The 26,743-nt window shown below is 38.4% G+C and overlaps 1 protein-coding gene and 1 long non-coding RNA gene across 6 annotated transcripts in view; one reads left to right on the forward strand and one right to left on the reverse strand.

Moving 5' to 3' along the window:
- Window positions 1–26,743, reverse strand: part of LOC5572304 (homeotic protein distal-less) — a 206,985-nt gene that overhangs the window by 48,364 nt on the left and 131,878 nt on the right. The window lies entirely within an intron of this gene.
- Window positions 1,498–2,818, forward strand: LOC110676184. Its single transcript, XR_002500143.1, has 3 exons — window positions 1,498–1,774; window positions 1,930–1,959; window positions 2,056–2,818. It is a non-coding gene; the product is annotated as an uncharacterized LOC110676184 (long non-coding RNA).

Below are 26,743 nucleotides of genomic sequence, written 5' to 3' on the forward strand. Positions count from 1 at the left end.
TGATACCCAGAGCTTGATTTTTTCTAATTGAGTTTCGTATAGGTGTAGCGATAAGTAAACCTTTAGGAACTCCTTTAGAAATTTATACAAAGAAATGGTACTTGAGATCTTAGATAAGTTATCAATGTATTCATTGAGAGGGAATTCTGCAACACTTCGAAGAAAAGTCTTTGTACATACTTCTGGTATAAATCTTAGAGGATCGAAAAACATTCATTTATTACTCTTTCACATGTTCTTCAGGAATTCATTCAGAGTTTCATCGGTAAAGAGCTGTGCTCACTCCAGAGATTCATTCATACATGTGCCTGAATCTCTAGGAATTGTTACAAAAGTTCTTCTAGAAACTAGGTAGACATTCAGCAGTCCAACGCTGATATTCTAATCGATTTACCCCCGAAGTTTCTGTTAGAATTTTCACTTAAATTTTTCAGTAATTCTTAAAAATATTTTCACATGGATTTCAATATCCTTTTTATTCCTTAATGAGTAATTTCAAGAAATCTGTCTCTTTCAGGAAAAAATATATTGTAGGAACCTCCGGAGTATTTTCTAAGATATTTCAGGAAAAGGAATAAATTTTCAATTTGAAGAAATATTATTACCGGGATTCTAAGAGTTACGCTACGTTAGTTACGTTAGTAGACAAACGACTTTAGTTCGCTTCCGACGAAAGTTGTATGGGAAGATATTCCATGTCCCTGGCTTGAGAGAAATAAGGCTATCCATGAGGACTTTTCGTGATAGGACTGACAGCTAAAAGTGTGAATGCAACCGAAATGAAAGAGTAAACAAATCATGCGAGTGTTATCGGAGCTTTATATTTTCCTTTGTAATCGAAAGTCACTCCGATCGCGAAACGTCAAAAGCACATGGTAAACGAAAAAACCAGCTGATCGCAGCTGTCTCATGGATTGTCTTATAAGTTCTAACCACCACATTTTTCTTCTTTTTAGCGCTATGTTCCTACAGGGACAGAGCTTCACAAACAGGGTTCTGAATTTTTGTACCTATGATGCGAAATCTATGATTTTTCACTCTCAAGGATAATGTTTATCGCTTCCTCACGTGACCATCATTCATATCTAACACTTATACTGATCCTTGCACGAGTAGTCGTTGCCTTATTGTCTTTCCAAGAAGTGCAAGCTTCGAGCTTTCTGAAAAGAACTTGTAATTGATTTCAATTTGAACATTTTTACCAACCATTCGACCAAAACTTGAAAGACGGCGATGCACGGTTGATTCGCATCGGATCGCGCAATTTGTACCGGTCGCTTGTCGACTAATCGGGTAAACTTGCACAATTGTGTAACATTTTACGTAAAACATTGTATTCCATCAATCAAAAGAGCGAACTTTTGTATTATTTCCCATCAGTTTATCACACGCCCCCCAACTCGTTCTACCAACCGGCCCTCCGTTGTAACAGTCGAGCACAAAATAACTCATGTGCATTATTTGTTTACTTTTCTTCGGATAAAAATTGAAAAGCACCGGAGAAGAACAAAAAGCACACACATTCACGACACAGACAACGCAAAACAATGCATAATTCATCGTCGCCGCTGCCGCTGTCGCTGCCGCTGCGTCGTCATTCGAACGGTGTGCGTTGTTCCCCCTGATGGCGCGAGGCGAGCGCAGATGTCTGATTGCGCACCGCTACAACAAAACAACTGCAACAACAGTGCTCCACGAATTCATCAGTCAAGTTTGCCCAGAACTCATCTTTCGGCACGGCGCACAGTGGCTCCACAACAAAAACTGATCAAAGGTACAAATTTTCGTGAATAAAACTACAAATCTTTCTAGAAACTTATAGAACCTCCAATTCATCGACAGAATACGATTTTTTTAAAGTAGTTTTATGAAAATTATTGATGAAATAAAAAACGAAACAGAGGTTTCCAATATTTTCTTTATTTTCAGTGAGGTGCCCCCAGCTTCAAAACAGTAGAGGTATGGAGAACCTACTTATGTGTAATTTCAATACTAAACAAAACAAGATAAAAATGCCATGGTAATAATAACCAAAATTCATTTTTTGACTTTTAGCCATCTTCGAACCACTGTGCATCGCACCGGTTGAAATATTACGGCGACAACGAGCGTGGTAGAACCGTACCGAACAGAAAAAAAGCTTCGGCAGAACCCGCAGCACGACGACAACAGCAACGCTCTGACTCCGGCATGATTAATTTCTCTCACTTTTCAGCTGAAATCGTCTGAATTGGAAGTGAAAAGAAGCAATTGTCATCATTATTCTTGCTTAATTGCTTTTTGTTCCAGTGAAAAGGTGTTATTACATTGGACCCGGCGAGGGGCCTGTCAGCACCTTGGAAGCGCGTCGTCGCGGTTGTCATAACTTGCCATATCTCAACGAGCAGCAGCAGCAGCAGTTGCACGTCGATCCGATCCCGGTTTTCACTTCCAGCTTTCCAAGGCTGCGTGGTTCTCTAATGATTGTCGAAGAAATTTGAAGTCAAGGCCACTTCAAGGAAGGGCCCGATCCGATGGGACGTACAAGACCACTCTGAAGGCGGCACACGCATCTTAGTGACTTCTAGTGATGAGAGGACGCGCAGGCAGGTTGCGGCGAATCAATTTCCGCTGAGTCACTGTACGTCAGCCCACAGCAAGAGGATTGGGTTGATGATGTTATCACGAGAAGTGAATATGCATACATGGGTGATGTGTATAAATATCTTCCTTGGACATCCACGGCATTGGCGTAGTAATAGGGGAAATCAGGGGTCAGTCCCACTTCTAAAAAATAAAAAGGTCTCAACTGCATGACTACTTTCAGATTACAGGTTTGCTCCAGAAGTACCTCGTTGATGCTGTTCACGATGCTATTTTCAAAATTGTTGTTTAAAATGCGAAAGCATGAAATTTGTTTCAACTATTCATTGTTTCTGAACTATTAAGAATCATGATTCAAGGATATGTTATTGCCACAAACAGTGTGGCATTTTCCAATACAACATTGCTGAAAATTTATTCGGGAATTTGAAGAAACAACTTTAAGGTCAGTTATTCCTCTAGGAAGTCAACAGTTGCCACATTATTTAATAATGAGGTTTCGCTTTTCTTTAAGAAATGTTCTCAAATTCCACATAAAACTAGGAGCAATTTTAATGAGACATATACAAAATTCTTCAGAGAAGTCCATCAGATATTTCATCAGGAATCCTGTCTGATTATTTTCTAGGCATTCCTCTAAATAAACAAACATTTTTTTAATGGACTTCCAAAATTAATTTAAGAGGCCCAAATACAAAGGGCTGTAAGTGAACTTTTGGTCGGTTCACGCTTACCATCGAACTTGAATGGTTTGAACAAAGTGGTCACATGGTTTTAGTTTATGGTCAAAACTTTCAGAAAATCCTTTCCTCAAAATAGTATATCGGAAGAAAATTGTAATATTCGAGTTTTAATATTTTACATTTGAATAGTCCCAGGTGGACGACTCATCAGACAGAGTGTAAGAAAAATGATCAATGCTAAATGGATTTTATCATTTTTTTTATTTTCATTTATAACTTCAATTCATCTGGTACTGTATAAATTTGAGATGGTAAACTCTACATTCAACGCATTTTGATCAGCTGGAAACAATAATAAAATGTACGATATATACGGAAGTTTCAAAATTCCACAGCACAGGTATTGAAAGATTTGTGATTTGAAGCGATCGACAGTAGTCGAGACTTCATGTAAGTAATGCATCTACTTAAATCTTTAGTTTCATTCATATTTTTTTTTCATAGGATTATAAAACAAACATAGATTGCAGCAATCACTGAACGCGGATGGACGTTAAAAAAGTGTAGCTGTCATATATTTTGCGTTCGAATAGTTTGTTTCGAATAATATATTAGAATTTTGGTCGACAATGATGAACTAGTGACTAGTGAAAGTGAAGTTGAACGTTTTTCCTTTTGAGCAAAAATCTCCGGTTGTTGTAAATTGAATTGAATTGTTGTAATAGAATCCGTGACCAGGATTTGGAAGCAAGTTATCTTGATTTACGGGAGTTGAAGCAAGTGCCCTCCTACCTTCATAGAGGGAAATGTTTGGATTTGCGTTTGTAGTGGAGACGTTAAACATAAATTTGGTGAGAAAGTTCATTTTAATGATTTTCGTGGGATTTCCATTTGTATTTTGTTTCAAACAGTGTCTGTTAGATTTGGTAGCACATCCAAAAGTTTCATGTTTTACAAATCTAACCGTGCCAAACTCGAACGATCTTTTTTGTAGAGCATTATTACCAAACCAATAATCGTGAATTGAATAAGAAAATCATCCTACGACATTTATTTTGAATTAATAATAGAAATTGTAGATAATAATAGCCGAAATCTACGAATTTTGGAGAACCTTTCAATTACCATATATTGCATAACGGGAAAGGGATAGTTTTCTTTTCATTTCAGAGAGCCAGTAATGGCGCTTAAGCCAAGGCTCTAGAGCCAGGACATTAGGCCCAAATACGTATGTCCCATCTCAGGAAAAGGAAAACATACAACAATGGAGTGTACACTAATATTCTTAGCAAAGCCACTCCCAACGATTTTACCTTTTCCCTAAAATGAAACGGTTGGTGCTGTCCCGGTTTCATCCTTCATATAATTTAAAAACTGTTGTCTGTCATTGAATCTTCGATATTGAAGCTTCGATACATACATTTTGCCCGATAGATATTTTGAGGCAAGGATTTTCTAAATGATAAGATCGTAACTTAGAGAAATTCAGTTTGATAATATCGTGTGGTTTCAAGGTACAAATAACAAATAATTATACTGTTTTAAAACTTTCAGACATTATTTTATAATGATTATAATGACCCGTTAAAAAGAAAATTGTCATTATTTGAAGTAGATTGGATTATTTTGTTGGCACCCACACAAATTATATGGAATGGAAAACTTCAAGGTTAGTTTTCTCAAAAATGTTTTTTTTTCACTTGCCTAGCCCGAGAGATTGGATATATATATATAAAGCGTTGTGTTTGGATGGGCATCTAATTCTTCCGAAAGAGGTGCACTTTGCGAAAAAGGACCACGTGATTATGCTGAAATCGAATTCAGGTAGTCGTGAGTTCGATTCTCACTGAGAAGATTTTTTCGCAAAACTTCACATCAATTTGTTTATTTAATCCAATTGCAAAATATATGTAATGTTTAGCTTTCGGTAGTTGTTAAACTTCCACTCGGCTGGTTAGCCGTAAAACCCCGATTCATAATTAAAAACAAGCACTTTTTTCCTGCTAAATTGTCGATTCGGACCATTGTGCAATGGGATTATCACTGGAGGAATATATAGAACAATCTGTTGAGATGATTTTGGAGAAAGGTAATGAAACAGAATCTAACGGATTTTTTAGAGCAGTTTGAAAAATTTGATCCGAGATTTTATTAATAATATATCAATAAAATTCATGAAAAATATCAGAAGAAATTTCAAAAGCTTCTTCAAAGTATCTTAGAGAATACCAAAGGATTTGCTGATGACATTTTTAGATGATCCATTGACATAATTTCTGAAGAATTTATAAATGATTTTTTAGATATATGTATTAATAATATATGTATTAATGAAGGCAAAAAATCTGTGGAGAAAAAGAAACGGTGAATTTCTAGGATATTCATGAAAATACGTATCAGAAGGCTCCAGAGGCACATTCCCCGCCAGATGGGAGATTTAATAAGACGTTCACTCACCGTTCTTTAAAAGACACCGACACGTTAATGCTTCCCATGGACGATTTGGCCTTTGAAGGGAGCACCAAACTAGACAACGAACTAGCAAAGAGATTTTTGCCATGTGTGTACTGTTCCATGAAATTCTCTTAACCCGTATAGGCCTGAGTGAAAGCAAAAATACTGAAACCCTCACCGCTTAGAGATTTCTTAACGGATTCAAATGTTTTTTGTCAGATCACTGGCCCATATATCTAGTTACTGGAAGTGCCTAGAGGAACTCGGAAATATTCCTGTGGCCGGAGTTATTCCGGTGGGTCACTGGGTCAAGTCGGGTAAAAAAGGGCTATTTTTTGGGACAAGCCAAGATACCTTTATTTATTTGCATTCACAGTCATTTTAATTTGCATAAATCATTTAGATCTGATATTCAACATTATAAATAAAGAGTTTTGCACCGTTTAAAATATACCAGATGTGGCCATTCAGACAAAATGTCCGGAAGAACCGGCTATAGATTTGTTGGATACTAAACCGTTTAAATTCTCGAAAAGTAGAAATCAAACATAATTGTGCACTAAAATGCGTTCCCATGAGCTTTGCATAGATGTTCAGATACAAATTTGCCACTTTATCATAAGTTTGAGGCGTCCCGGGACCCGAAAATGGTCATTTGTAGGATTAATCAAATGCAAAACTCATAGTTATCCAATTCATTCGTTTCTCAAAAAATTTGCACTGTTGCAATTTTCATAAAATTCCGTCATATAGTGGCCACATTATAGTCGACTCCGGAAAATATCTGTGATTTGAAATTTGCCTACCTTCAGGGTGCACCAACGCATAGTACCTTTCTCACCCGACCTGACCCAGTAATCCACCGGAATAACTCCGGCCACAAGAATATTTCCGCGTTCCTCTGTCCACTTCTAGAAACTAGATAGCGGAATTTGGGGCAAGTGTGCCATAGGAGCAAGTGTGCCATAGGGGCAAGTGTGCCATAGGGGCAAGTGTGCCATAGGGGCAAGTGTGCCACCCCTGATTTTTGTAAAAACTACAAACTATATTTTTTATTTGAGCTTAACAATATGTGTGTGTGTGTGTGTGTGTGTGTGTGTGTGTGTGTGTGTGTGTGTGTGTGTGTGTGTGTGTGTGTGTGTGTGTGTGTGTGTGTGTGTGTGATCCATCTAACCCCCACTGTCCGGCAGTGGTATTATGGAAAAAAGTTTTCAGCAAAACTGCTTAGATCCTACATTTTTGCAAAAAACTTCAGTCCGGGAGTTAGAAGGTGATAGCTCTATTGCAGATCCTGTGACCCATTTCAGAATGGCTGGAATGACACGTCCATTCAGAAGTCACTTTCACTAACAACAAGCCCCGCATGTATGCATAACCGTTATCAAATGTATAATGATAATACATACACACTTCCTGTTTCAAAGATGTTTGCTTTGAAACTGGCGCGTATTTAATATTTAGGTATCGATAAATATGTAATCAGAACAATCTCACCAAAATCCATCCAATGCGGCGTTGTCATCAAAACCACTCAGCAATCGATTAGGTATCCATTTCCTTCTCCTCGTGGCACATATAATATTTGTCGGTGGTAGACCACATTGGGTTTCTTTTCACCACCATTTCTATTTCTTACTTTCACGAATTTATAAAACTTTGCCACTTAACATAATCACAAAATCATAATTTTGTTTTTGTTCCTCCGAACCATCCGTCCGGGTGGCGTAGTACCGTCAACCGAAACACAAACGCAATCGGGAAAAAAAAATCACGTGGATGCACAAATATTAACAAAGCCAATTAGCCAAAGCGACATCACACTGAACGCGTCTGAGAGGTTTATTCACTTTTTAATATCTACGTTTTTTGAATATTCACTTCCGAATTGAAATTCGGATGGCGTAGCACTAGTTAAGTTATCGGCAAAATCGCGAAAACGAGAGAACGAAAAAAAAAAGCGTGGAGCAAAACAAAACACGACCGTTCGCGGGCAACGCCTACTGCGATCTTTTATTTGAGCTTAACAATATGTTCCCTAATAGTCCATAATACAATGGTCAAAATATGACGCAAATTGCTCTATTTTTCACGTATTTACATCAACTTTTGTGAAAACCATAAAATTTCAGTGATTTTTTATAAGATTTCGTTGTTTCTAAATAGCATGGTGAGAGGTAAATTAATAACGAATTTTTCAAACGTACTGTACATTGTGAAGCTATACAAATGTGTAAGCAATTGTGGCATTTGAACGAAAAAAATATTTAGTTTAACATACAAAATCCATTTTGGTTGAAATCTATACTTTTTGGGGCAAGTGTGCCACCTATTTGGTAAACAAAAATGGTTGGGGTGCAATTCATAAAAATGTAAACATCATCAACAAAATCATGATAATGAACCAAAATGAGGCACCAGTAGTGGTTTTTGAAGTGTAGAGAAGGAATAGCGAACATTTTTGCTCCCACAATGATTTTTTTCTCCAAATATTCGATAATAACATGGTTTTAGGCGTTTTAAGAACTATTTTACTTATTTTCATCAATATTTTACCTTTATTTAGTGCTGATCTAGTGTACTATTATACAGATCCTCCATAATGAAAGAGTAATTCATATATCGCATTGAATGGAGACAAAAAAACGATTTTAGTTATTCGAATTGACTAGTAGAGAGTTCCATATGTGATGAACCTTGTTATAAAGCATCCCCTCATGACGGTAAACCTAAAAATATTTTTAAAACTGTCAATTAGGCTCTGCTTTGTTAGCAATATTATCAGGAAATAATGAAAATTTCATTACAAGTAGAATTACATGAATGTTCATTCGATGGCCGTCTTGCCCCATAAGGGTGGCACACTTGCCCCATAGTGTTGAAAATCAGGGTGTTTTGGATGATATTTGAGGAGCTCCAAAACTAATACTTTTTGAAATTATTTTCTTTTTAAATGGCACAGTGCTTATGAAAAGATGTGAAACTAACATCGTGAGGCTGAATTGGCGGGTTTTTTAGGCTTTAGACAAAGTAAGAGAACAATTTGCTTAAGGTGGCACACTTGCCCCAAATCCCGCTATGTGTGTCAGTACACTGACAAAACATCATTTGAATCCATTAAGAATTCGCTGAGCGGTGTGGGTTTTAGAATTTTTGCTTTCACTCAGGCCTATACGGGTTAAAAGCCATTCCTGGAAGAATCTTAAAATCCAACAAATACGATTTCTGAAGAAGTACTTGGTTATGATTTAAATCCCAGACAGCTTCAAATTCCGAACACTCTACTTTCCATGGGAAACATTCCAAACGAAATGTTTCAATTTTTGCCCTCCAAAAGTTCCCACCTTCGAGACTCATTTAGATGAGCCGCCATTAATGAAAATTTACGAAATTTATAAAACATTATAATACCCATCTGCCTTAGACGTAGTTTTAGTGGATTAATTTCAATTTAATATATATTTTTTTAATTATAATTTTCATGAGCTGTCCGGAATTCGAATCAAGGTGTCCGGAATATAAAGCAAAAGTTATGAAGTGTCCGGAATAAGAATCATGATAGATCACACATTCCTATTTATTTAAAATTATTCATGTTGAAGAAACAAAATCTTCACTTAGCAATCGAATGCTTTTTTAAGAGGGCAGGATCCATCATTGATTTCGAAATTTTCAAAAACAGTTTTTTCGTTCAAAATCAAGGAAATTTGCAGGAAAATGTGTTCACTGAATTCTATTCTCCAACCGAAACACAGTGAACACATTTTCATCGAATAATTTGTAGTTTTGAGCAGAAAAACTGCATTTGAAGTTTCGATGATGACGATGATTACGATGACGGAGCGTTGAACGTTAAGAGTTGTATTTCTCTGAGACCTTTAGTGTCCGTAATATTGATCAAAACGGATTCCAAGCAATAGACAAGCACTTTGATTTGCCCTGTGTGCTGAAAAAGTTCTATTACAAAGCTGCTATGCTCTACTTTAGCCGTATAATAAGCATTGAAGTCCAAAATGGTGAATAAGCGAACTAGTGGTTACTTAAGGTGAAGATGAATCGAAGCCAAATTTCACCACCAGCAAGTGACCAATCGATTAAGTTTTCAGCTTAAATGGATGCATGGTTCTCTAGATTCGTGCTCTTGAAAATTTGAAGTTTGGCTTCGTCTCCGTCTTATCTTCGGCCACCGCTCGTCAAGCGTAAGTTAACATCATCGGCCAGAAGATTTAATTAACACAGATTAACGTAGAACAGCACAGCAAAGCAATAGAGCTCTCGGTGTTTTGGGCTCGGGCGCGTTAACCGTGACGTTTTGGACGTGCGGGAGATCGATTCATTCACAACAGCAACACTTCGGACCAAAGAAGGTGAGAGGGTGGTCACAAGTGGATTTCCTTTTGTTCGGCAACGGGGGAAGAAGCATAACGGAGGCTTTTGTTCCTGCTGGTCGTCGGGGTGTTTCGTCTATTTTCGGGAGTTTGAAAAATTACTTCCCACTTTGACAGGTTCGATTGGTTTCGCGTACAAGACGATGATGATGATGATGGTTCCTAAGAGGTGTGGTGTGTGGGTTTTCGGTGGGAATATTTCGTTCCGTCGAGCTGATTGGTGCTGATGGTGGGAATCACGGTTTGGGTTGCACGGGTCATTTATCATCACCTCGTAGGTATGGGGTGTCTACAGAGATCGTACAAGGTGCGGATTGTTTCGAGTTGCTTCCGAGCGCTGTGAATGGTGAAATCACGTGATCGCACTACTGAGCAGTGATAAAATCGACAGGTTGCCACCACAGGGTTTTCCACCGACGTATGCATGAGGTAAGTACACTCTCTAACGGGGATTTGTTTGGTGGCAAGTAACGATGGATTTTGGACTTCGGTTCGATCGGAGGCTGCTGATATGATGATTGTTTCAAGTGCTACCCGTTAAGGCTAGAGGAACCACGTGCGTACTTTTTGGTAGACGCTCGATGTTATGCATCAAGTGCGCAGACGTCACTTTCACTACCATTTGCTACTACGTGTTACATGTATGCTGAATTTTGATCGAGGACTAATGGAAAAGAGAGTTCATTGTGGAGCCTGCCTTTGGAAGATTAACATGCGGCTTTTGAACAGTTGGGCCAACACTGCAGTTTTCGACTGTGAATGTATTTACTTATTTTTCAGCATGGAAAACTCTTCAGAATACTTCTCAATTCAATACCCTGACATCCGTTTAAGTTTTTCCTTTTCTAGAAACCTTCCTAGTCTTAATCGAAAGTGTGAACGTTTTTAAGAGTATAGGTGTCCACCTTCATGTTTCCTCAAATTTTGTCAATTTTTTTTTGGTCAGAATGTTTCGGGTTTTTAAACCCGAGCTGAAAATAATTGATAACGTAACTAATGGGCCATCTCAACAATTGAGCAGCACTTTACAGAGTAAACAGTCCAACGAAAAACAAGCATACGTACGACCATACTTTAGTCGCATTCATCCCCACTAAACTCGACACCTTATCGATAGCCATTATCAAATTACCATTATTCAATTCCCCCCTTCTGGATCTCCGGATCCCGGGAAACTTATAATGAGATCATAATAAAGTGTTAAAAGACCGCGTTCGACCGGGACAAAGCATATAATTCGCACTCGCGCGTTCCCACATCAAGCCAACTACCAAAAACCCGACTTCCACACAAGTCCTTACCAAAAGAGCCAAGTCTCATAATGAACGCGAAGACGCGCACGTTACCACCCTTTGATGAAAAACAATTAAAATCATATCTTCTCATATTCGCCGGCCTTAAAAACAAAAATTCTGGCCCCTCTCGTGTGTTTTGGGTTATTTGGCCTCTCTGCAGTTATCGATGCCAAGGCGCCTGCCCCCTTCTTTAAGATCTTTAATTCTCTCATTTAGCAGCAGTACGGCCCGGCGTCGTCGTCTCGAAAGGGTCCTCCAAACCAGTGATTCTCAACCGACCGGGAAATTTCCCCTAGCATTGGGATAATCTTAGAAGCGTTTTGTACTGTTGTTTGTTAGCAGTCAGTTATCTATATGAAGGGCCAAAAATGGATGTGTGGACCCGCAAGCAGAAACACGAAGCCCGTTGGGCTTGTGTTGTCTTTCGAAACTCATTGTCGAACAATTTTCGTCGAACTGATTTGCTAATAAAGATATATTTCCAGAATTTAATTTACTTGTTTGTATAAAATTCCAAAACATCAATGTAATAAGAAATAAACAAGATTGAACAAAAAATAAATTTTAGGCTAAGAACTAGTCTAAGCATTCAAATTTACAAAAATGAATAATAAAAACTCACTGTTTCTCAATGGTTTATAAAGATTTCAATTCGGGAGGCATGGAACGAAAAAGGTTGACAACCACTGCTCTAAACGGATCCGATGAGGTTTATGGTCGTGGTTCCCCGAAAAAAAAAAGAAATGCACTGCAGTGGAGATGAATCGGATGATGCTTGTGAACAGATAGCTCTCGTTTGGAGGTTCCTTTTCTGCATCACGTTTGCTGACCGCTGATAGATTTTGAAGAATTCCATTTCAACTTTCCTTCCTACTTTTTGGCGTTTGTTTTTTTTTTGCGCTTAGTTGGCAAGCCAACTGGATTTGGAATCCCGGCTCCCATACCGCAGTAGATTTACTGTTACCGGTTTACTCCGCAAGACAACCCGTGTTCATATTGGCACATGGCTGTCACAACTTCTAAACAACCGTCTGATATCTTAATCTTCATCGGTAAACGATTACGACAGCCGCGAGCTAAGGAATTGTCAGCTAGTGACGACCTTGGTCCCTTAATCGCGAACCCTAGACATGTGCGTGTGAGTCCCTTCTGCTATTGAGAAGAAAAAAAAACGCCACAATAACTGCATTGCAGATTGTCAAACTCGGTGACGATCACGTTGACAACGCTCGACGACTCCGGAAAATATGGTCTTCGCCAAATACGACCCAAGCAGCGCGTTCCTCCTCGTGGGTTGATGCATACCACTGGCTGTTTTGCGCAGGCTGTAAGAAAAATGCCAACGAAAATAATTTGCCCTTACGGGAATGGGACGTCAATCGTAGTAAGGGAGACCGCGCTTGTCATCGGAGATCTTTTTAGAGAGCTTTGGGTAGTACTTGTATTCCGGCCTCCTTTTGCTCGTAAAACAGATTAGATCGCAAGAAAATAATTGAGAATAAATTACTATTTTTGAAAAATGCAACGTCTTACTGTGAAAATACAAATCTGAAATGTTGAGAGTTGTTGAAGCATGAATTAAGAACTTTTAAAATGATCATTGAGGATTCCAAACACTGGCTTAGATAACAACATTGCTCGGTCGTTATCAAAAGAGCCAATTAGGCGGCATCCATTTATTACGTAACGCTAAAATTGGAAATTCTTGACCCCCTCCCCCCCCCCCCTCCGTAACGCTTTTTGTATGAAAAATTTCAAATTTTTGTATGAGCCGTAACGCTGTAGCCTACTCCCCCCCTCCCCCTAGAGCGTTACGTAATTTATGGATGCCGCCTTATGTGGGAGCGTTACATTTAAATACCCTTACATCTTGGAGATAACAATATGGAATATTCACCAAAATTGAAGTAAGAGTTGACGCCATACAATGTACCAACACCAAAGTTTTGATATAGCTGGCAGCTCTGCTTAAAAAATAGAAAAAGTTCAATATCTCATATTTATGGCAGGATAAAACAAACAAGAATGGTTAACATAAAAGAATAAATTTTCAGCCTCATCCAGATTTTCTGGAAAAGTACAAAACACTAAATAATTTTGCTGTCAACACTGCTCAAGTAAAATTGATAACGCTTAATATATTAACTGTTTCGCAATTTATTTAAGTTGAATCGCCAGCAAAGTTCAAGTATGAATTTTGTGTAATCCACGCTGGCAACACTGGTAAATGCGAACAAATGAGCGGAACGTACCTTTTTCTCAGCAATGAAGAAAAATCAGAAAATTTTCGACGAAATAGACGTGATTTCCAATCACTATCTGATGTTTGTGTACGTTTCAAAATATTTTAGAAAAATGGCAACAGTCAATTATAACCAAAAGAAGAGCAATATTCCAAGTCCTGTCAATCCTGATGCAGAATTCTTTATGTAATGCAGCCCTCTGACGAGTCAGACCGTTTGACCAACATTGATTCCGCCCCCAGGTTGGTGCTCATGTTGGGGTTATGTTTAACTGTGGGTGATCCTGATTGATGAACCAATTTGATAGTTTGCCAAACATGTTTGACGGTTAATGAATCGGTCGGCCAAAATCAAACGAGTTTGATCTAACTCAAATCACCGGTGGACGGAGCCGAATGTTTGACGAACTGATCGTACTGTCAGTAGGAATGTTGCACGAACGCCGACAAATTGGAGTTTAGGTATCCCAAGAACTGCCGATGTAGATGGGAGGCAAGTCAAAATGCGTCTGGAAAAGTCTGGATTTCCTATGTCGTATATGAAGAACCTTACAAATATTTACAAAACCTTACAAATGATTTACAAAACCTTACAAATTCATCGCAAATTTTATCTGGATCTTACAGATTTTTGTAAAATGGAGCCTCAGAAATCTGGAATATTTCAGACAAATCTGGAAGGTTGGCAACGCTGAGCACAGTCCAAACCTGCCTGGTTTCGATCTGTCACTCATGCACGCTGAGATAATCATAGATAATATCGTGTTGATGTTGACCTTTTCAAAGAACGCTCAAATAATGCTATTCACTCGAATAAATTATGTTCCTGTAAATCTACCAACTCATACACAACCTTCAAAGAATTCACCAGCAGTTCTACTTGTGATTCTCTCAAAACTTCAACAAGGAAATCCTTCATGAATTCTACCAGGATTTTTCTAGGAATTCTTCCAAAATCTTTCATGGATCTCATCGATAATTCCTGCTTTCCGAAATTTTACCTGTAATACCATCAAGAGTTCCGCACAGGAATCTATCAGGTGTTCCTTTAGAGATTTATTTTGATTTTTTTTCCAGGGAGAAATTCAAAAGTATCCGTCAAAAGTTGAGGATTTTACCTAGAATCTGTCCAGAGGTTCCATCAGGAACTCAATCAAAAGTTCCTCCAGGGATCCTATCAGGAGCTGCTAAATGGATTCCATCAGTAGTTCCTCTAAAGATCAGGAGTTCTTCTACGAATTTAATCACGAGTTCGTCCAGGGATTCCATCAGGGGTACTACTAAACATTATAACATGAATTATACTAAGGATTCAATCAGGAGTCCCTCTAGGATTTCCATCGAGAGTTCATTTAGGAATTCCATCAAGTATTTCTCTAGATATTTCATCAGAAATACTTCTGGGGATCGGGAGTTCCATCAGGGATTCCTTCTAGAATTCAGTCAAATATTCCATCAGGAGTTCCTTTAGGTATTCCACCTGGAAGTTCTCTAGGGATTACATTCGGAAATTACTCTAGCAATTCCATCGGAAGTTGCTCCAAAGATTCCATCAGGAGTTCCTTCAGAGATTCTACATGGAATTCATCCAGAGAATTTTATCAGGAGTTCCTCTAAGGATTCCATCTGGAGTTCTTTCAAACATTCCACCTGAAATTAATCCAGGGATTCCATCAGGAGTTGCTTTAAGGAATTCCACCAGGCGTATAGCTAGGGATTCTATCTGGAGTTCTTCTGGGGATTTTATCAAGAGTTTTTCAAGGGATTCCATCAGGAGTTCTTTTAAGAATATCTCTAGGAATTCTTCGAAGGATTTCGTCAGGAGTTCCTCCAGGGATTCCATCAGGAGTTCCTATAGGAATTTATCAGGCGGGCCTGTAAGGATTCCACATGGAGTTCTTCTGGGGATATCATCAAAAGTTAGTCAAGGGTATTTCGGCAGAGATTATATCAGGTGTTCTTCAAGGAATTCAGGATTTCTTTTGAGAAATAAATTGGAAGTTCTTCCAGGGATTCCATCAGGAACTCCGTATGGAATCAGGAATTCTTTAAGGGACCCCATCAAGAGTTTCTTCAGAAATTCTTTTCGGAGTTCCTACAGGGATTCTATCAGAAATTCCCTAATGAATTTCATCAGGAAATCTTCTAAAGATTTCGTCAGGAGTTTTTTTTTCAGGTATTCAATCAAAAGATCTTCCATGGGCTCCATCAGAAATCAGAGTTTTTATCATGAATTCTACTAAATTTTATTCCAAAAATTCCTCTAGGGTTATTCTGGGTTCCATCCGATTGAGGGATTTATAGAGGGATTGTATCATAGATTCATCTAAAATTTCTCTAGGAAAAGCTTCAAGGGATTCCTCAAAGAATTTTTCAAATCCTCCCGAAATTCCTCAAGGGATTCCTCCCAGAATCCCTCAAGAGATGCCTCCTGAAATTCCTCAAAGAATTTATCTTGGAATTTCTCAAGTGGTTTCTCCCGGAGTTCCTCATGGGAATCCTCCCGAAATATATCCAAGGGTTCTCGAGGTTTATCAGGAATTCCTCCTGAGAATTATTTATAAGAATTTATGAGGATTGTACTTCTGGATCAATCTGTGAATACATTTCTAGAAGAATTATTGATGAAGTTTCTAGTAGAATTCCAGGAAGAATTTATGGTGGAATCCTTAGTATAATCCATGGATCCCTGGAAAAAACTCCAAAGTAGATGAACTAGAAAATTAAAGAAAAACACTGAGAGATTCTGGATAGAATCTTGGGAGATATTCCCATAGCCATTACCATTTCGATGGCTGTTCAGAATAATCCCCGACAAAGACCCCGCAATTTTAAAATTTTGCCGGAATACTTCATGCGAGTTAGGGCAATTCGCCTAATGTTGAACGGATAAAAACGTTGCCTATTGTTGAACGGTCCGTGCATTCCTTATGGCGTGTTCAACAATTAGCGAGCATTTTTTCGTTCAACAATTGGCGAACTACCCTATAACTGAAATTTCTCATCAAATATCCATTTCTTCTGGTACATAAAATTTGAAGGTTTTGCTCTTCCTTACTACGAGTATTGCCCAAAAATCGTAGAAATATTTCTTCCCAGAGCCACAGAAGTTGAAAAAAATAACAATCTCGTATCATCTAGACTTGCCTGGATCATTCAAAACAGAAATAGTGTTGCTGCAACGAACTTTGACAGTTCGTCAAAACTTTGACTAACTTCTAGGCGGAGTCAAGGTTGGACAAATCGTGTGAGCGTCTGTGAGCTGCATTACAGGCAACATTGCCCAAATACACCCGATTCTGTTTTTCCACGGAAGAGCGGTATCAGCGGCTTTCGGAATATGAAATGTTGTTTTAAACCGATGTCGTGGAATTTTACCATTGTCAATTAAGCTATTCCACCGATATCCAGCTAACTTCCTGACATGCATGCTTTCCAATATCGAATCTTGTACCAACCATGTTCTAATTCCAATGCACAGCCCCAATTGATCTACCACGTTACAAACAAGGTCTACTAATCGTTTTAAATACCCGCAAAAGATTCGAATGTTCCGCATGACATTGAGAGAGTTTGTGCCCCGTCACGAAACCCGGCTTCAAACTGCAGTATCAGCATCACTAGCGGCCGTCAGTAGCGTGATCGAGTCACGCGTGCGTGACTTCAGCTCCATCTAGAATCGACACATCTGACATGACTCATATCGAGCTCACCTCGACTTCCTTCGAGCAAGAGCAAGAGAAGCCCTTTAGCACAAACAGGACGGGCGCCAATTTTTCGTCATGACAAGCGGAACTCCTCCGCGCTTGTGTCTGTGTGTCTTCTGTGGAGCTCGAAGTCTGTGACACACACGTACCGTAGATACAAGTGAAATTGAGCAACGTTGTACACGATTTCTCTCGAATAGGAACACCGAGTCAATGCAGCATGTAGTTAATGAACGTAATTTGTTTAAAATATTTTAAAATTGTGTGTTGTGAAGTTTTTGTTGTTGTTGAATATGTTTATTTCTATGAAAATCAAGTAAAATTTCCACACAACGGTTTGTATGGTAAAGAAAAACATTTGGAAACTTCTAAACAACCATTTGAACATGATGACAGTCTGAAAGTCTGAAGGTCTTTAGGGTGCTTGCAGAAACAGATCTGAAAAACCATGAAATCCGTTCAAGTTCCCCCAAACCACGGTATCCCCTGGACCCGCGATCGGCAATGGGTCCCGCGCTCAATGCAAATATTTTTCACGATCACGATTTCCGGCCCCGTTCGTGTTGCGTTGTAACCGACCAAACCGGTTTACAGTTTTTTTGCCTTGCTAATCAGTCATCCATCCATCCATCCATCGCACATCGGCCTCGGCTGATCAATCGCCGCAGTCTCCTCAGGTCGTGCCAATTTTCATAGCTGATTGACGTTCTATTTACAAATAAGGGAACATGGTCCAAGACGCACTGATTTGGTAAAATGGCTCACCTCATTAAATCATTCCTACAGCGTTTCCATTTGTATTTTTTGCCAAACGATGTTAACATATGTTTACCCAAGAGTTGCCGCTACAACCCTTGAACATAAACTCATAGATTTTTCCTTATATTCCCGGTGAAATTCAACATTTTTCACTTTTTTGCCTAAATATTAAGGTTTTTTGATGATTTTATTAACGAATAAGCGTTTCCATACCACAGAGCAAACTCATGGAGTAACATGGTTGCTTACTCTTAGTTCTCCATACTAAATGGCATTTTACCCCACCCATTCGGTCGTTTTGAACCACCCCCATTTTTCAACCAACTTTTCTACACGATTTTAGACTATTAAAAACCTCAAATTCGGAAAATGTTTTCAATGTGGAAGCTAGCAAATATTGTAAAGTTACTGTTATGACTTAGAATGGTGTTAAAATGTAGATCTAATTAAGAGAAAACGACACAAATCCTTAAAGTGGCATTTTGGACCATTTTGCCCTAAGTCCCCGCGCTGCTGTGTCGTCGTTGAGAGGAGTATCGCGCGCTTTCGATCTCCTGTGTGATTCGCGCTCAAAATTTCCACCCATCGCTAACGAGACTAACGAGTGGAAAATTGCACCCTTCGGAAGAGATTGGGATCTGCGATGCTGTTTCATCGACGGAGCATCTGGCAGGACGTGGCCGAGGTGCGTAGTTTTACCGGTAATCGGTATTTGCATCGGGACAGGTTCAGCGAAAGTGAAACCCCTTGTTTTATCCCGAGACTGATCTGCCTGATCTATCTAGTAAGTAGGTTTTAGACTAGCTGTAGCTCTAAGCTGTCCACGAGCAGCGATAACTTCATTTTCTCCCACATTACCTATTCAGTAGGGTGTTCCAGAAAAAAAATGTTTCAAAAGTCATAGTGCTCAATGCTAGAATGAAAGATCTGCTTAATTATAGTATTTTTGTAAAAATGGCAACTCTCTAAATACTCAATTAGAGGTTCCACTAGATCGTTTTAAAACAAAAAAAAAAGTTATTTTAGATGCATATCGTAACATTTTGCCATTTTGTGAAAATGTCTTCAAAGCTTACCATTTGTCTTATATTTTTTCATGTTTTTGTAAGTATTATTGAGCTCTTGTACGGTATTAGAGCTTGGTGGTCTAATGGCTACCGTTTCTGCTTGGTAAGAAGAATATCATTGGTTCAATTCAGGCCTTTTCCGTAGACAGAATACTTTGTGAATTTGGCTTCAAATTCTGAATCAATGGTTAAACCTAGTGGTTCCAAACCTTTTTGAAGCTGCTGCCCTCTTCGAAGTTCTACAAACATCCCGCGGACCCTTCTAATATACGATCTTAAAAAAATGGAAACATTTGAATAACAAATATGGATCATTTCAAATTACATGCAAATAGTTCAAATAAATATAGTCCGGTAGTTCAAAGAAGATCTTACAAATCCACTACTAATAATCTCATCAAGCATTCAAAAATAATTTGCCAAGGAACCTGTTTAGAATTCAAGGAAAACACTGCCAATGGTCACAAAACTAACAAGTTTGCGTGACAGGCACATCCATCGGTTACGTCTGGAATTCCAACAAAAAATGTCAACAGCGCTCCGTCAAAGTGATTCCCAGGAAATTGTTAAAGGAATCAAAACAAAGGTAAATCTAGTTACGTTGGGAAATGTCCTCAGGTGTTAAAAAAATCTCTAAAAAAATGTTTTCAATAAAATTTCTGAAGATATTGTTGTGATTGCAGTGAGAAGGGTGCTAAGAAACTTTATGCCTCATTTTCAACCATGAAAAGAATTCCTAAACATAAATTAGTCTGCGCTGTCTGAAAACCTTATCATTTTTTTTGCAAAAATTTTGACAGAAAACTACGAAGGAGCAATACAATACAAGCAAATGTCAAAAATTCCCCAAGAAATCTAACAGAAGTCCTATCAAATAAAAATGAAATTCCCTGACTTTCCTTGATCTTCAAGAAAAAAAATCCAGACCTTTAAATTGGTTTATTCAAACTAAAGACGATACAAAGGATTAGTAGTCGAGCTTAGAATACTCAGGTATCTCTTCTAGTACTACATTTGGTCCCTTGGTTTGACGCTTTAAACTTGGTTTGACATTTCGTAGTACATTTTTCACAACTTTCTAGATTTTAATCTATTACTTCAAATTCCACAAAATTTTGAGCAACTACAAGGAACATGGAGGTCTTTATTTTGTCTATGTTTGAACAGTAATATTTACGATATGTATAACAAGATACATATCCAACTGTTTTTGTATAGATTATATTGAAAGTTAAAGTTCGCATGATTAAACCATGCAAAAATTTTGCTTTAACACCTGTTAGATAATTTGCTTGATTGTTTTTTGAAGCTGATTGAACTAAGCACATGAGAGATTTTTTTTCAAAGCTTGAAGATTCGTATGAAAAAATGGTAAAACTTGAGCAGATACCCAGAAAATCCCGAGTCATCTACTAATCATACTCAGTTGACACATTCAGGCGCGAAAATTATACACTGAACTACCTCAGAAATGATTTCACAAATTTCAGACATAGATGAAAATTTTGACACCTTCCGCTACGGTATACCAAAATTTTATATAAGACGCAAACTATAAAGAGTATCCATGTTATTTTTGGTGGAAAAGGGATCTCCAGACATTGAGCCAGCTATTTTTTCATGTACAATTCCAGGCATTGCCAAAGAACTTACTCAGAGAATTGCTTCAAATAAAGTTTCCTCTTTAAATTCTTACACGTATTTTTCCAGGTATTTTCCGATATTTCTTGGGAACTGTTCTAAGATTTCCTCCAAAATCTCCTCTGCTTTTCTCTACACATAGGTATTACTTTTTACCATAGATCAGGCATTGCAGAATTCGCTCTCATTTGAGTATGAAGCACGATCAAAGCAAGCAAAGAAATACATTCCATCTGTTGCGGTCCATGATCGTCATTGTATCGCAAGGTGTAACAAGTCTGATAAATGGAAGCAGCGAGCGAGAGCCCCAAAGAGAGAGCGATGATAAAATGCATTTTTCTCGCTTGTTTGCCGTTGGGGGTAGGTGTTTTTCTTTACTGGCACGATAAACCATCCACGAACTTCCAATAGCAATAGTATCCCCCAGGCTTGGAGCATGTTTAGAGGGGTTTTATCATGCACTACTATCCCCCCAATCTGATCAAAGTTGTAGCAGTATACGATAAACAGTCTCTCATAATGTGCAGCATGTTATGATAGTTACAGAGAGCGATACGTGAGAGATTCTCTCAATTTTCTCAGGATTCAATCGCTGCCATAGATAATATTTCCTAAACTAGTCCAGAAAATCATACAAACAATTATTCTTCCATATCACTTCCACTTATCACAATTCCAGATGCTTCTCTTGAAATGATTTCTTTAGGAATGCTTAAAAATATTCTTTCAAGATTCGCAGCAATTTCCCACCTAAAACGCATTTATATTTTTTTTTCACATTCTCCAAATAATTCATCGTGATGATTCGTAAAAACTTAGTGTATTCATCAATATTTTAGACTTCCAACACGAATTATTTTTTATGGTTTTCTTCCTCAAAGAACTTATCTTAAGATTCATAAAAAAATCATTCAGGGGTTGGTTATTGCCCTAACAATAAGTTGTCTGAATTATCATAAAATTTCAATGTATCATAGAATAAATTTTCCAATATAAATTTCCTTGAATTTCTGCTTTCCATGGATTCTCTGGATTCCTGAAGAAAGATCTTTCGATGAGTTATTTGAAAAAAAAAAAAACTTGCAGATATATTTTTACAAAGTTCAAAACAGGATCGAAACAGAAGTATTTAAAAAGGTAGATGAGAATGAAGAATTTGCTCTATAGCATGAAGCGCGGAAGATAACTGAATCCATTACTAGCAATTCTCGGTATGGGCAACGGTTTTAGGTTAATTCACCGAGAAAAGCCGATGCAATCATCAACAAAATTTATTAAAGCGAATCCAGAATTTATCCAGAATTACCAGGTATTTTTTTTAATGTTTCAAAAAAACACTAGACCCACTATAAGAAAGCTTTTAAAAATCCTTGAGTAATACTTGGATTATAGTTCATCACCTTTTCAAAATTTGATATTCTGAGGATTTTTTAGACATTAAAATATAGTCTACTCTACTATGTATAACAGCGTTTCCTCAAAGATAACATGCTATTTTGAAAGATTGATAACCCATTTTATCCAGAAATTTTCAATGTAAATATCATGATTATAATCTATTGTGTTACTGAGCTGGCCTAATCGATTACTTTCCAGACAATCAACTCGTTTGTTTAGTATTGGTAGATAGTTTTTCTCTGACCTGTATTGAAATTCCCTGAGATTCCCAGGTCAAAAACTGGATTCCCTGACTTCCCATGTTTTTCCAGGTAGTCGACACCCTGTATTAACTTTGAGAGAATCACGACAATGGCTTTAGAGAAATAAGTTCAGATTTTATAATTTCCCAAATACAGCAGATATATGTCAAGAAACTTCCTCAGATTTTTTGCCAGAAATGAACACTTAAAATATGGCCAAGAAGTTTCAATGGATTCCTCATGAAATGATCTTATTTTAAATTTCTGATTAATAAAATGTACGTGATATTAAATGCTGTAAAATTGTTTGCTCCCATATCCCAATAAGCTTCTTGTGCCACAAAAATGTTATGCAATTTTCCTTGGGAAATTGTTATTAAAATATCTACTGACATTTGAGTAATTGAAGAAGAAGTTCACCATGGAAATTATGAAAAATATTTTGATTATTGACAACTGGTAATATGTGAAGGTTGCTTCTAATTGACAGAAGTACAAATCTAGAGTTCAGTATCATAAGGGCGTAACTGCAGTGATCGATTTCTCTTCATTGATTTTCTCTTTAGACAATAATTTGGCCGGGTGAACATTTTTGACTGTGATTTTTGTTTTAGAAGAAAGAACTCATTGTCTTTCGTCATTCTGCAATGTAAAATGTTTAAAAAATCGATCGAATTGACCGGTTGAGAAATACTGTTTAAAAACAGACAAACAGATCGCAATCGAAATTTCCACCCATCACGCTTCGAACGATCATTTCAAATGGCCACCAGATGATATTTTCATATGTTATGTATGGATTTCGAAGGAAGCTGTTCGAACTGTAACCTCTAATTGTTCGTAAACGTAAGGTTGATGCAGCGGGTGAATTCAAACAGGTAAAGATAAATGAGTTCTGAAAGTTATGATTAAGCCAGCTGTTTGCGTTTCTATAAGAAAAACAAATATTTTATTTTTTGGAAATTATCAATCGTTTATCCAAGAGTTGTGTAAAATAATGTGTAAACTGTGTTTGCATGTGTACGTGGCGCGCAAAGCAAGGCACGAGTCAAACGTTGTATAATAAAGACGAGAAGCGAATGAAGGAGAATAAGGAAAGAGAATCGGTTCGTTCTTTTTTCCAGATCACTTTTTGTCTGATCCGTGCTGATCAATAATGAATCGAATTTCTCCAAAACAAAGCCACGGATCACTCTTTCTTTTGAGTGATCCGGATCAGTGGCGTAAAAATTCAGCCGAATGATTCCCGATCAGTGCGAAAACGAACAAAACCAAACTCCGCTAGCACGAAGCCAATCTGACTATGAGAGCGAATGCGACGAGAAAGAGAGTGGGCGCAACACACGCACACATTTAGTTTTACTCACTGTAGGTGTAATTTCAACCTTCATTTTGACCTAGAGGCACTGGAACTGAGGATTGAATATAAAAATACAAATGAATTTTCTATTACTGGTATAAGAAATGAGCAAATTCATTGAATATCAGTAAGTAATATTGTCAAGAAAATATTGACACATTGAAGAAATCATTGATCTTTTGAACGGATCTTTTGAACGGATCTTTTTTCCCATGTCTAGTCACATTGATAGAAGAACAATATTTCTCTAAAACTCATTCAAACAGCCTCAAGTCAGTTATATCTTTTCTACGTTTTCGCAGACGAACTGTTTTAGAAGAAAGTTTGTTAATTAATTTCCTCAAAACCGTATGAAAATTACTTACGTCGATGAAAAGGTAATCGAGATTTGAAAAATAGAAAGCTTTGATAACATTTGTTTAAAACGTCAAAGTAGGATAATTTTACAGAAAAGTGACCATTTTTCATATATCCCTCTGTTTGAAACTAAAACCGGTTTTTTGGAAAAAAAAAATTTGTTCTACACATATTATAAATCAGCATATTTTACAGTTTGGAGTTGAGCACCTTTCCTAACAATGATTTTTTTTTCTGGGACACCCTACTATTCAATGCATTGCATCGAATATAGTTTTTTTTCACTGTTTGAAGATCTAAACGCGCAGCTTGTTTGCTCGGTATGTTGTGGAGTATTTCTTTATCATCTTAACTCGCGAAGATTCCAACCACCCGGGCAAAAAGCGTTTGATGCAGGAATGACGCCGGCTATGGCCAGTCACTGTTGCCACCAGCTCTATGCATTAGTTACGATGATATTGGCACCGCAGAATCAGTTAGCGAGCATGCCAAGTCAAGGCCTCTTTCCGACGTAAGCCTTTTGCTGAATCGATTGCTGTATGATCGGTAACTTATCACTGCTCAAGCCAAAGGTTAATGTCGACGCATAACCTTCAGTCGAAGGAACAAAGTGAAGTTCAGCAGCGTGATTACAATACTGCCCTTCGTTGAAATGATCGTGTCACTGCAGTCAGTCTACGGTAGTGGTGGTGGTGGCGCAATTTGTGCGACATTCAATCAATCCACCTGACTCGCTGAGAGCGTTGATCGGTTTGTGCATTAATTAATATTGATGAGCGATTGGGATGCCATGATTATGGATGGGATGCCTGCGGTATTTTATTACTTCTAGCTTGTTGGCCGGTGCTGTATCTAGTCCGGTTGCGGAATTAATGGTATTTCGCCTCTGGGAGAGCAAATCGCCAGCGCTGCTGTGGTGTGCGGAACATGAGCATTTGCCGTTCACTTTCGTTGGAACTGCGTAGTGGACGCCGAGTTTACGTAAGGGTCGCTTAGTCAAGTTACGAAGAATTCCGGCAAAGATCATAGCGATTGATTGCATGAGAATCACTCGAAGAATTCCACCGATTGACGTTAGTTCTATTTTGAATGATGACATTGAAATACGGAGTATTGTTTCTCGGAACCTTAGAGGTTTTCAAGCAAAATATTTGTGATCTCATTAACACGAACTCTATACCAAAGAATGCTGAATGTCGACGAAATCCTACTGCAACAGCAGCACTCTTCTTTCGTAAACACTCTCGACGAACCTTGAGTCACGCAAGCTGTCCCGAAAGCACCAGACAAATCAGTTCCTCTATCTTTAATGAGCCGACTGCAATAGAGCCCCGCAGGCTCTTTCGGTCTTCGTGCCGACTTCCAAAAAACCATGGGCGTCATCCGGCGAGCTCTCCTTCTGCTCGGGACAACCCCTTCCTGAACCGAATCGCTGCGCTGACTGTTTCGTCTACCGTCCGTCCGTCCCCTCGAGATTCTCCCATCCATCCCGCTCCACGACGCACTATTTCCAAAACAGACTTATATGCATACACATAAATTAGAATAAGAAAGCAGCTTTTCTTCCCGCGGCGGCACCGATTGCCACTCTGGCAGAAGCAGCGGCAGCGAAAAAAAAACTGTTATTGGCGCCAACACATAAAACATATCTCCACGCCGCAACGGGCTGGTTCCCTCCCGACCGGAGTTCGGGACTTTCTACCCTGGGCCCGTGATCGAAAACCTACCTTTGCGCGCCTACGTTCGTTGTGGTAGTGGTACGTTTACCCTACATCCACGCGGTCAGAACAAAACTTGGGTACGACGGTTCTCCGAAAAAAAGGAGGCAGACAAAGCAGAGACCGTAAAAATGAATTAATTAAATTTGATTATAAGCAGAAATTTAGCGCTCATTCACAAGTTCCTGGGGTTCTCCGGGACTCCACCCCCAGAAGGGATCGGCAGAGCACTTGCCCAAAGATAGTGACTGGCTGCGATCTACTGGCATAGTCGCATGCGTATTGATCGCATCGGATCGGGAGTAGATCGGCTTCACAAATGTCAAACGTCAAGTGAACGTGTAGGGAAATTGAAGGTAATCGAACAACTGTTTCACTGGCAAGACTTATCAAGACATAAGCGAATTCTCTAGTGTAGCTTTTTCCACCTTCGCATCTGACTCAATTAGTATTGTCAAGGTACCAACAGTACATGGTAACATATAGAGACGGATATTAGTGGTAGAAAATGTTATGTTCCCTGAGAATAGATAAATATTGACGCTACGTGATTTTGTTTGTGAATGAAATCGTGATCCTAAAAGCTCTTTGAAGAGCTCAGTATATTCATGACACAGAAGTGTTTTCATTTCCCTAACGACTGCTTAGCCAACATTGTGTCAATAATATAATCTCAGTCGAAACTCATCCAAGAATATAACACTAGACACGTTCAGTACTGCAGCACGAATGTAGAAGACTCCAGTAAGTTTAGTTCCATCTACTCAGTATTACATTGCAACTATAACTGAGCCTTCTCAGAAGAAATGTCTATTTCTGTTTTGACAACAATGCACAACCGCCAAAATCAAC

This window comes from Aedes aegypti, chromosome 2, assembly GCF_002204515.2.
Source record: "Aedes aegypti strain LVP_AGWG chromosome 2, AaegL5.0 Primary Assembly, whole genome shotgun sequence".
Classification (NCBI taxonomy): domain Eukaryota; kingdom Metazoa; phylum Arthropoda; class Insecta; order Diptera; family Culicidae; genus Aedes; species Aedes aegypti.